Source organism: Cynocephalus volans, chromosome X (assembly GCF_027409185.1).
Source record: "Cynocephalus volans isolate mCynVol1 chromosome X, mCynVol1.pri, whole genome shotgun sequence".
NCBI lineage: Eukaryota > Metazoa > Chordata > Mammalia > Dermoptera > Cynocephalidae > Cynocephalus > Cynocephalus volans.
This window is the reverse complement of record NC_084478.1, coordinates 160,976,995-160,990,172: the sequence shown is the minus strand read 5'-3', so window position 1 is coordinate 160,990,172 and position 13,178 is coordinate 160,976,995. Positions and strand designations below refer to the sequence as shown.

Sequence of the window (13,178 nt, the reverse complement as noted above, 5' to 3'; positions counted from 1 at the left end):
AAGAGAACTGAGCTGCTGTGGTTAACCAATTAAAGCAACCAGCCAAAAATGATAGTTTAGCCTTTAATCACTTACCTTGATGGTATAAGCAAGAGTCTCAAACTGGAAAAATTGCCGACTCCCCCCATGGAACAGCACACAGGTTGAGGACCAGGTGGATCAGTGTGGACGTGGGGACCACCTCACTAGTGAGAGAGCCCTGAACAAAAGGCTCTGGCAGATTTATGGACCTTGGGATCAAGGGGAGGGTGAGGGGGAAGGGCTAGGAGTGGAAAAATAGGTGGGGAAAAGTGTCTTCAAGGTTTCCCCCTCCTCCCCTCCATAAGGAGGCCTCAGTAGAGGCACCTGAAGAAGGTCTCTGCCCAAGGCCTCAGATAAAGAGACTTAGGAATGGAGGTGCTAGGAATACAAATATGGGAAGAGAATGACCTGTCAGAAAGGCCTGAGTCCTTGACTGCACCTCCCTTCAGAGACTGCAATGCATTGGTTGTGCACCAAGACTGGTGTGAGGAGGGCAGCTTTTCCCCTTCATACCTGCCAGGTAAAGCCTTTGTAATTGTGTATGGGTGGACCTGAAAACTTATATTGGGTTTCTAACCAGGAGTCAGATTCCTCACCATTCACTAAAGATCCAACATATTCTAGGCACTCTGCCAGATGCTCTGCATACATTACATACATCACAGTCCTACAAGTCAGGACTTATCAAACCCACTTTACAGGTGAAGAACCTAGGACTCGTGGCCCTTGGTAATTTGCCCAAGATCACATGTCTAGTAAGTGACAGGGCTGAGACTAGACCTCTGGTCTGGATTCATCTATAGCCTGTGCTGTTTCCACATCTAACCTGAAGCCAACCTTCCATCTTTTAGATTTCTTAATTTATTCTCGTCTCAGTACTCCACGGTGTCTGTCATACAACGCAAAGAGGGACCCTGTACCAAGATACTGAAAGCAGGCTTAAAAAATAAAGAAGGACTGTGACTGTGTAAATGAAACATGATTCATGGTTTGTCTGTGAGCTTTAACCTAGGGTTCTCCTACCTGAGCCAGAGGGTGCCTTCAGAGCTGACTCTGCTCAGGTGTGGGCATTTCTGTGCAGTCGCTGCACTTCTCAAATTACAGTACCCTTCTCTGGTCATCTGCTATGTGCCCCCCTTTCCAACTCTGGAACCTGGCCTGCTGGCCATCTGGTTACTGCTGCCTTCTCTATAGGCTGTGCAGAATCAATTCCCTTCCCTGTGACATAGAGCATTCCTACTCCCCGCAGAAGGCCCCTGGGTGTCCCATACCTCACCCTGGAACCACTCTGATAGTAACATCCCCTTAAACTTAAAAGTTCACTTTGGACAGTAGCATTTATATGCCTGGTCACCCTCCCTTGGCCTCTTCAACATGCTCTCAAAGTGTTTTCCAAATGCGCTGTGATAGAGTCTGATTTGCACATAATCTACTGGTTTGGGGGCTATAGCCCTGGAATTAAAGAGAAGGTATTTTTAAGCCACCCTGATATTTGCAGTATGATTTTAACAGGATGTCTAATAGCAACTGGCTAGTGAACACATACACGAATAAATGAGCTTATCTAGGTGGTCAAAAACCAAAGCCTCTTTTGTAAGTGGCAGATGAAGAAAGACATGGAAATCACCATGTGAACAAACATGTACTGAAGCTGAATGCCTAAAAACTCTAAAATCCTCCTAGAAAGTGAAAATTAGTTCCTTGGCACTAATGCTAGCTCTGATTTGAAAAAGGAATTAATCATCCTTCCACTGCCTGTCTGTATACTTGCCCCAAAGGAAAATCCTGGTTTGTGTACCTGTTCAGATGTTCAGGCAAGTTCAGTCATAGAAACTGTAGCAGAGACTCACACGTTAAAATTTTGACCATGTATTAGAGGGAAGGAGAAAATTCTCAGCCTACTGATATTACAAAGGTTATTTCCTGCAAAAGGCCATGCAGAAAAGCCCTATTTAGTGAAAATGGGCAAATACTCCCTGTAACGTTTACAGGATCCTTTGAAATTATACATGATTCTGTGTTTGAATGCATCTGTCACAGAGTAGGCATTTTAAAAAGTTGGTGAATTTCAAAGCAAATCTGGCCTTCAAATAAACTTCTCAAAATAATTGAGAGGGTTATTGTTTTAACAAATTAGAATAGTTGCCTTTTATTGAGCACCTACTGTGTGATAGCTTATGAGAGAGACTCCAAGTTCTCATCCACGTCTTGTTCTCCGCCTCCTTCCTGGGTAGTACACTTACAGTTAGGCAAGAGCTAGTGTGCCATTCCTATGCTTTCTCTTCCACTCAGCAGCAAACATGGTGACCCGTGTAAGATGTGGAGCTACAAGATGGAAGCAGTCTGGCTCCCTGGGTCACCTGGGAGCGGAGAGATCCTGCCAACTGATAGCAGAATTTATCTAAACAAAAATAAACCTCTGCTATGTTAAGCCAAGTTTTGTCAGCTGCATCAGCTAGCAGTTAATTTTACTGAATAATACAGAGCTACTGTTTCTGTTAGTTAGGAATATTTAAATATGTAAATTACAAAGCTAGCAGTGCATGTATTCTTACTACAAAACACTCTGAAAATACAGATAAATCACAGTTATCCCCTTTACAAAGTTCCTCCAACATTCAGGCCCCTGTTCATAGGTAACCACAATAAATAATCTACTGTATATTGTTTAAAAGCTTACTCTAGGCTTTTTCATAGATAGATGTACTATAAAAATACATTGTTCTTAGCGTACTTAGGGAAGTATGAACATATTGATCTGCCACTTGCCTTTACCGCTTTATAAAATAGATACAAGATCTCTCCACGACAGCACATACAGATCTACCTCTCACTTCTGTAACTATTCACTAGTATGTACCATAACTGATTAAATCATTCTCCTCCTGATAGACATATAAGCTGTTTCCCATTTGCTGCTATGATTAATAGACTTGAAATCAACACCTTTAAACATCAATTCTTGTCAAATATTTGTGTTCTCAAAATAAATGCATATTAATGAGAAAATCAGTTAAAGTATAGAGTGCAAATATTTTAAATTTTTATAAATACTGCTAAAATTTTTTCTCAAAAATTCTGTACACATCTATTTTCTCTGAAATTAACATGTGAATATCATACACTTTCACAAACATTTTATTTTATCAATCTTTAAAATTTTTGATCAAAATTATGGCTATAAAAATATTGTTTCACTATCGTTTTAATTTGTTTTTCTCCACTTCTAATTAAGAAGAAAATTACTTTAATCCCTCACCTATAAAAGCTGGGTTTATGCAGTGATGTCTTTAATAATAGGATTCCTCAGGGCATGATTTAAAATTCTGAAATGTCAACAAGACATTTTCCCTTTACTTTGAGAAGCAAGGATTTGATCAGAATGTTCAGGATCCAGACAATAGGGTCAGATAGGACATCCTCAGCTAGTGAGGGGCGTTAGAAAGATCCAGAGAAGAGCAATTGCCAGAGTCCATGAGAGAGACCACATGTAAAAAACCGAGTCCACAGAACTCAAGGCCAGCTGCCACTCAGGGCTCTGAATCCAGAGCTCACTGTAACGGAGAGAAGGGACCAAAAAGAGAGAAGGTGGGGTATCTGGGTGGTAGGGAAACTGGTACAGGAAAACGTATATGTATACGCTTGAGAAATCTCTGAATCATCATTACCAGGTGCAAGTTGCAGAGTGATTAGAGCCAGCAGGTCTACAGGAATAAACCAGCAGCATGTCAGACACCCCACCTACCTTAGAACCCACCCCCATTTTCTTCCAGGAAGAGTACAGCTGGCTCCACTGCATCATTCTGGGTAAGTAGCATTGACTGCTCTAATGGTCCATTGTAACCTTGCCAGTACCCCGGGGCTGGGTGCTGTCTTGATGCCTGCTGGAGGCTGGTGTTTTATCCACTGTACACAATGGACCCCCTCTATATAGGCTGAGGCTATGTGAGTGAGTGGGGTGGGTGACTATGGGCCTACAGCTGAGACAGGCAGAAACACCAATGAGCAGAGGAAAGGAATGGAGCAGCTGCATGGAGGAGTAATTAGAGGTGGACTAATTACCTCAGTGACCTTCAAGGATACAGGGCTGGAAATGGAAGACAATCTGAAAGGTGTTCCCAGCTTAGACTACATCCCAGGGCTTCATTCTTTCTTCCCTCCCTTCCTCACTCCCTCACTCACTCACTCCCTCCCTTCTTTTATCCCTCCCGCCCTCTTTCCCTTTCTCCTTCCCTCCCTCCCTCTCTCTTTTTGTTTTTATGCAGCTTTATTGAAATATAATTCATAATTACATAAATTATATAAATTATGAATTAAATATAATTCATAATTCATAATTAAACCATTAAAATATACAATTAGAGTTTTTTTAGTATATTCAAAGATATGAGCAACCACACAACAATCAATTTTAGAATATTTTCATCACCCCAAAGAGAAATATGCTTTAGCTGTCACCTCCCTATTCCCCCACCCGCACCTTAGCCCTAAGCAACAACTAACATATTTTCTGTCAGTATAGATTTGCCTGTTTTGTACATTTCATATAAATAGAATTACATAATATATAGGTTGTTTTTTTATGCCCCACCCTTCGTAGACTAGTACCTCATTCCATTCTTATTAACAAGAAATTGGTCTAATAGGTGTTGGGATTGTGGTCTCAAACACCATTATTTTAGTTCTTGAGAATACTATCAGCAACTTTTAGTAGGGTGAGTTTTTTGTCCTTCTGAGGACTTCCAGTTGCTCATAGCATATGGTGGAGTTCAATGAATACCACTATTGAGTAGGTGGCCTATGGACAAGATTTATTTGTCAACTTTTTTTTTAGGGTGGGTGTCATTGTCACCCTCCACAGATCAAACCCTCTTATCATCTGGATTCTGGTGGTCTAAACCCTGGCATCACTCCTACTCAAATACACTCAGAAACACCAAGTCCCTATCTTATAATGTATTCAGGAGGAAGTTTGTTCTCAATGCTCAGTCCCCACCCAGTGCTTGTTCCCAATGTCTGGCTAACTGTGGACCTGCCAATCTGGTCCTCCCCTGCAGGACCCCATATCCCTCCCTTCTCACATATGTGCCTCTTTCTTTTCTTTCTCGCCACCATCATAGAACTCAAGAAGGTACATACACATCCAGTAGAAAGAGAGGCTTTTCATAACTTGTTGATTTTATTTTAGTCAACATCCTTGTACACTGTTGTTAAGAGTTGGACCCGATGCAGTTGATCTTTTCTCCACGACAAGGCCTTTGGAGACACAGCAGACATTACTGGTCACTATTTGAAGATTTGGAGTTGTTCAGGGTCTCTTGGTCCTTAAGTGGCTGATTTTGGTTCATTTTCTTATTCATTCTGTGTTAACGGCTGAATAGCATTGACCCTCTTTCTCTCTTGGGCTTTCTTGAAGGGGTGGTATTTGTTTGAGAACTTTTTTTCTTGAATTCCCTTGAATAAATATTTTTACCCTCATGGCTGTCTACTGTCAAAGCCTCTGAGTGGTCTCACCTGGGCCTCCTGACATTCCTGTATACACAACTTTCCAGGAAAATAATGAGTTTTTCCTCAGATTTACTTTGGTCAGCAAGGCATGCCACCCTGGCCAGTGGTAGTCCTGGTGGGGGGTGCTTAGACTTTACAAAGCAGCATTTGCATTTCACATGTCTTTGCAAGAGTGGGCAGAGAGGGTGCTGGGTAGGCCAAGATGGAGAAAGGGGGAATTTCTTTACCAAACCCTCAAAAACTTCCCAAAGTGATCTTATACACTTCATCTTCCTGTGCTCAGTTCTGGTGGTACACATGGTGGGGGGAGGGTGTTTCTTCCAACCCATTTATCACGGTCATTCTATTACCCCATCCTTCTCCCCCCTTTAATGTCACCTAACATTTTGGACAACTTACATAAAATCCCTTCAAGGTAACATGGCTGCACTTAAGATTGGTAGAAATGTAAATCATCCCACTTTTCTCCTATTAGAATGGCTAAAATTAAAAAGACAGAAAACAACAAAAGTTGACAAGAAAGTAGAGCAATTGGAGCTCACATTTACTGCTGGTGGGAAGGGAAATATATAATTACTTTGGGAAACACTTTGGCAGATTCATAAAAAGTTATGTACACCTGCCTCTGATCCAGCCATTCTATTCTTACGTATTTATTCAAGAGAAATGAAAGCATATGTCCTTATACAAACTTGGGTGTGAATGTTCATAGTAGTTTTATTCAAAATAGCCAAAAACTGGAAGGAAACAATTTTTTATCACCAGGTTTATGGATAAACAAGTGGATGTATATTTATACAAGGAATAATGCTCAGCAACAAAAAGGAGTGAACTACTGATACATACAATAGCATAGATGAAATGCAAAATAATTTTGCTGGGTGAAAGAAGCCAGACAGAAAAAAGTACATACCATCTAAATCTGTTTACATAAAACTTTAGAAAATGCATAGTGACAGAAAACAGATCAGTGGTTGTTTGGAGAAAGGGGGGACAGAGAGATGAGGGAAGGATTTAAAAGAGGCATGAGGAATTATTGAGAGAAAAAGGATAGATTCATTCTTTTTATATTGGTAATGGTTTCATTCGTGTATACATATTTTAAACCTTACAAATTGTTCTCTTAAAATATGCATAGTTTACTTTCTATCAATTTTACTTAACAAGAATCAAACACAGCTGAATTTGTATCTTGACTTTGAAAATTATTGACTTTAGTGTAAGAAAATTATTTATCCTTCCCAAGGGAGCATAATAGAGCAGTTAAAAGAAAAATTTCTGGAGCCAAATTGTCTGGGTTTGAATCCTGATTCTGCTATCCAATAGCTATACAACCTTGGGTAAAGTATTCAAATTCACTGCATCTCAGATTACTTAATAGCGAAATGGGGATAATAATAGTGCTTATTATTTCATGTAATCATTGATTACATGAGCACATATATGTAAAGATTAAATGAACATATGTATGTAAAGGCTCAGAATAGTACCCAAAACATGATAAGTATTGTATAAGAACTTGCTGTCATTATCATGAATAGAGGTAATATTAATAATGATACATCATTGGATTGTAGAAGACTTAAATGAAATGCTGTTTATAAAGCTATCAAGTGATAGATAAAAAGTATAACAAGTAATTAAGGAAAACTTTTACAATAAATATTCAAATTTCCTCAATTTCCTTAACTTATCGTCTGCCCCAACACACTCTCACAAACACAAACATGTCTTTCAACAAACAATGCTGATTATTCTCAGATAAACTACAACTTTCCAATAGACATCCACCTCATTAACTTATACCTCTTTTAAGCTGGCCATTATTTTTTTTTTACATTTCTTCATTCCAGGCTTCTTCAAAGCACAGCAGCCCTAAGAATAACAAATTCAATTTCCTAAGTAGTTATAGGGCTATTTAAATTATCTATTTCATATTGAATGAGTTATGGCAGCTTGTGATTTTTGAAGAATTAATTCATTTCATGTAAGCAGTAAAATTTATGTGTGTAGACTTGTTCATAGTTGAAAGAATATAATTCAAAGTTAATATGAAAGAATCTGTATAAGAGACACCATAAATTTTCAAAAAGAATATCAAACGAATTAACCCCCACAGGAATTAAAATGTACTAAAAAAAAAAAACAATTTTAATCAAGAGTGTGACATTAGCACAGGAATTAACAGATAACTTAATGAAACCACGTAGCAACCAGGAAGAGTTCTGAATACGAATGAGAAATATAAAAATACTTTGGTTTGGATCTCAGATCTTCTGTTTTTTAGAGGTGTAACAATGAGCAGAGTATGTTTTTTGTGTTCAAGTCCTCATTTGTAAAAGGTAAATAATAGTATCTGTGTGTGAGGTTTGTTTGGATTCTGCTTTAAATAAAAGAGAACCTAAAAGAAATACTTGCTTAATAAGCAAGTTTTTTGTTTTTTGTTTTCACTCACACAACCAAAAGTGTGTGTGGAGGTAGGCAACAAGGTCTGGTATGACCTCTCAACAGATCATCTAAGAATCACTCTTCTATAGTCGTATTTCTGTTCATAACCACTTTACTTAGTGTTTTTGTTCTTTGTGACCATAAAATATCCATTGTATCTCCCGGCATTATTTCCTCATTCTAGTGGGAAGAGTAAAGGAGGAAAAATCAGAAGGGGTTGCGTCTGCACTGGACAAAAAATAATTCCCAGAAATCCTCACCGTACACCTGAATTCTCCTTGGATTGATGATATACGGCCACCCCCAACTTCAAGGAATAATGGAGAAGTAGTCTATTTTTATTTAAAGGCAGACTGTACACTAATAAACCCTAGGGGAAGAATTAACAAACTTTAAAAAAGGTATGTAAAATGAGTAAATAGAAGAGATAAAATGGAATAAAAATGCTCAATTAACCCAAATGAGGGCATAAAGGAGGAAAAATAAAGAAAAAAGTGATACAAATAGAAAACAGCTAGTGAGATGAAGATTTAATCCAACCATATCAGTAATGATTTTAAAAGTGAATAGTCTAAACTCACCAGTTAAAAGTCAAATTGGATTAAAAAAGCAAGACACAACTATATGCTGTCTTCAAGAAAGCCACTTTACTTATAAGGTAGCCTCAATAAAAGGATGAAGAAGGTATATAGTGTATACATCAACAAAACAAAATTCCAAGTAGCTTTGTTGATGTTAGACAAAGTAAAAATCAGAACAAAAATTACTGCCAAGGACAAAGAGAAACATTACACAATGATAAAGTGGCCAAATATTAAAGGAGATATAACTTGAACAAATTGTTCCTGGTCATGGTTTAAGAAGTAGAAGAGCTGATGTTTAAACCAAAGCACATTTATAATATATTTCCCATGCATATTCAGGACTATTCCTGGGCTTGCAACTCAGATTCACTATGTTATCCGTTAATTACTGGGGTAATGCCAAACTCTTGATTAAAATTGCTTTATAGTACATTTCAATTCCTGTAGGGGTTAATTCCTTTGCTCTCTATTAAAAGTTTCTTAATGTTTCTCTTTTTCTTTTCCATTCTACAAGTTTGGGAGGCACAGCTTGTTGTTTCAGTACATGCCTATATTCTATAATGATCCAATCAGAATAAGTAGCATATCTATCACCTACATATTTATCATTTCTTTGTGGTTATAACATTCAAGATACTCTTTTCTGGCTATCTTGAAATATACAATACAATGTTATTAGCTATTGTCACCAGAGCACCAGAATTTATTCTTCCTAACTGTAACTTTGTAACTTTGTATCAGTCAACAATTCTTTCCTAGCCCACTCCGCCACCCCCCAACGCCTTTCCCTGCCTCTGGTAACCACTATTCTGCTATTTCTCTTTTATTTTTTTCATTTTAAATTTATTTTTCTTAATTGACCCATGATAATTGTATATTTTTATGGAGTACAAATATGATACTTGGATACATTCATACTGTGTCCAATGATCGTATTAGGGTGCTTAGCATATGCACCAACTTAAACATTTGTCATTTCCTTGTGTTAGGAACATTCAAAGATACAGTAGCTATTCAATGATACTCAGTACTTTGTTGTTGACTGTAGTCTCCCTATATTGCTATAGAATACTAGGTCGTATTCTTCCTATCTCTCTACAATTTTGTTTTAAATGTAATTTCCAATTAACCTTAATTTATAAACAATATATATGATTTCTATTTTTGTGTTAATATTTATTTTAAATGTGTATGTCCCTAACAATAGAGCTTCAAAATGCATGAGGTAAAAAAAAAATAAACCTAGAGGAAAAATGGAAAAATCCACAATTACAGCTGGAGATTTCAACACTCATCTCTCAGTAATTGACAGAACAAATATGCATAAGATCAGTAAGGATACAGATGAACTAAACAACACAGTCACCCTACTGGATTTAACTGACGTTTATGGAATAGCCTACCCACCAATAGAAGAATACATATTCTTCTCAAGGCACATGGAGTGCTTACTAAATTAGACCATACTATGGGTCATAAAATAACCCATAATATATTTAAGAAACAGAAATCATATCAATAATATTCTTGGCCTACAAAGGAATTGAACTAGAAATCAATAACAGAAAGATATCTAGAAAATCTTCAAATATTTTGAAATTAAATAACATACATTTAAATCATAAAGGAAAGTAGAAATTCCTGAAATAAAACTATAGGATAAAACCAAAATTTGTGGGATGCAGTTAAGCAAAACTTACAGATAATTTTACAACATTAAATGTTTATGTTTAATGACATTTATTATGTTTAATTGTATTTAATGAAGCATTAAAAGAAAAAAGTTCTAAAATATTCAACTAATCTTCAACTTTAATAAATTATGGGAAAAGAACAAATCAAATATAAAACAAACAGAGGGAGGAAATAATACTATTTGAGCTGAGATAAATTAAATTGAAAAAAATAGAAAAAAGTTCATATATCAAAAGTTGGTTCTTTCAGCCCAAATGTCCATCATCAGATGAGTGGATATGGAAAATGTGGTACATCTACACAATGGAATACTACTCTGCTATAAAAACGAATGAAATACTGCCATTTGCAACAACATGGATGGACCTTGAGAGAATTATATTAAGTGAAACGAGTCAGGCACAGAAAGAGAAATACCACATGTTCTCACTTATTGGTGGGAGCTAAAAATTAATATATAAATTCACACACACACACACACACACACACACACACACACAAACCGGGGGGGGGGAGAAGATATAACAACCACAATTATTTGAAGTTGATACAACAACCAAACAGAAAGGACATTGTTGGGGGGGAGGGGGGGAGGGAGAAGGGAGGGAGGTTTTGGTGATGGGGAGCAATAATCAGCCACAATGTATATCGACAAAATAAAATTAAAAAAATAAATAAAAAATAAATGAAATAGATGAATTTCTTCAAAGATACTGATCACTAAAACTCATACTAAAAGAAATAATCTAAGGAATCCTTTATCTACTAAAGAGATTGAATTTGTAGTTCAGAAACCTTCCCAAAAAAGAAAAGAAATGAAAACTCCAGGCCTAGATGGTTTCACTGGAGAATTCTATCAAACATTTAAGGAATCAGAAATACCAATTCTATACAATCTCATCCAGAAAGTAGAAGAGTAGAAAACACCTCTTTTCCCGTGTTATGATTTTAGCATTACCCTAATATCAAAACTAGACAATGACATTACAAGGAAAGAAAACTACAGATCAATATCCCTCATGAATATAGACGCAAAAACCCTCAACAAATATTTGCAAATCCAATCTACATATATATAATAAAGATAATACACCAAAAAGAATGGGTTTCAACTCAAGAATGAGGGGCTCATTTAGCATTTGAAAATCAGTCAATACATTTTAACATGCAAACAGATTATATAGAAGAGAAATCATATGATCTAATAGATTCGGAAAAAAATTCAACAAATTTCAAAATCATGCCTTCATAAAAAGTCTTAAGAAACTTGAAGTATAAGGGAACTTCTTTAATCTAATAAAGGGCATACATTTAAAAACCTGCGGCTAGCAACAAACTTAATGGCCAGAATCTGAATACTTTCCCCTAAGTTAAAGAAAAAGGCAAAAATATCTCCTGTTACTACTTCTTTTGAACAACATACTTTAAGTTCTAAACTATTTTATAAGTGGGAGAAAATAATTTGACAGAAAGAATTCAAACTGTCTCTAGTAGCAGATAACATTATTCCCTGCATAGGATGTAAGGTCGCATACAAAAATAAAGTGTATTCTTATGACAACAATGAACAATTTGAGTTTGAAATAAATACAATATCATTTACACTAACACAAAGATAAAAAGAAATAAAATAAAAATGTTAGGTATGATTCTTAACAAAATATGTGCCTGATCATTGTGCTGAATGCTACAAAACAATGAGAGATAAGATCTAAGGAGATCTAAATTAATGGAGATATATATCATAATTAAATATTGGAAGATTCGATGTTGTTAAGATGTCAATTCTCTCCAATTTGATCCATAAGTACAATGTAATTCCAATGGTAATTACAGCAGGCTTGTTTGTAGATATTAACAACCTGATTCTAATGCTTACATGTAGTAGCACAGGAACTAGAGTATTCAAAATAATTCAGTAAAAGAACAATGATCCAATATTCAAACTAATTGATCTCAAGACTATGATAAAGCTGCAGTAAACATTGTGGTGTTGGTACTAGGATAGAGTCTACCTTATACAAATGTAACAAATAACAGACCCAGAAAGAGACCCACACAGAGTCAAGAGATTTATGACAAAGGTGTAAAGGCAATTCAATGAATAATCTTTTCACCATGTGATGCTGGAACAACCAAAGATTCATAAGCTTAAAAATAAATCTTGCCACATACCTCATAACTTATACCAAAAGTAAATATACCACAGTCAAATTAACACATCTATCACCACTCAGACTTACCATTTGTGTGTGTGCATGCACCACATTGTACACCTTCAACATACAATTTTTATTTGTTGATTAAATATTTGAAAATAAAAGGTACAATTAACTGAAAATGGATCATAGATCTAAATGTAAAAAGTAAAATTTTTAAACCTAAAAGACATCAGGAGAAAATCTTAGACAACTTATGTTCACACAAAAACCTGTATGTGAAATGTTTATAGCAGCTTTATTCATGATTGCCAAAAACTAGAAACAAACCAGATGTCTCTCAACGAGTAAGTGTATAACCAAATCACAGTACACTCATAACATGTAATACTACTCAGAAACAAAAGGGAATGAATTATTAATCTTTCCAACAACATGGAAGATTTTCAAATGTATTTTTTAAGTGAAGGAAGCCAGACAGAAAAGGCTGAATATTGTATTATTCCATTTATATGGTGATCTGGAAAAGGCAGAATTATAGGCATGGAAAACACAGGAGTGGTTGCCAGGGCTTGGGGTAAAATGATAGGCTACACTAGGTCAGCAGAAGCCACTTTTTGCAGTGTTGAACCTGTTCTGCATGGTAATGTGACGGTCGATACATGAATCTATGCATTTGTCAAAACGCATAGAAATGTATACCACAAAGATTTAATTTGAGTGAAAAACTTTCAAAAATCAAACAGAATATCACAGGAACTTA

At 36.2% G+C, this 13,178-nt stretch overlaps 1 pseudogene; it reads left to right on the top strand.

Moving 5' to 3' along the window:
* Positions 1-390: 390 nt before the first annotated feature.
* LOC134368499 (armadillo repeat-containing protein 10-like) overlaps positions 391-13,178 on the top strand; it is a 55,188-nt pseudogene continuing 42,400 nt past the window's right edge.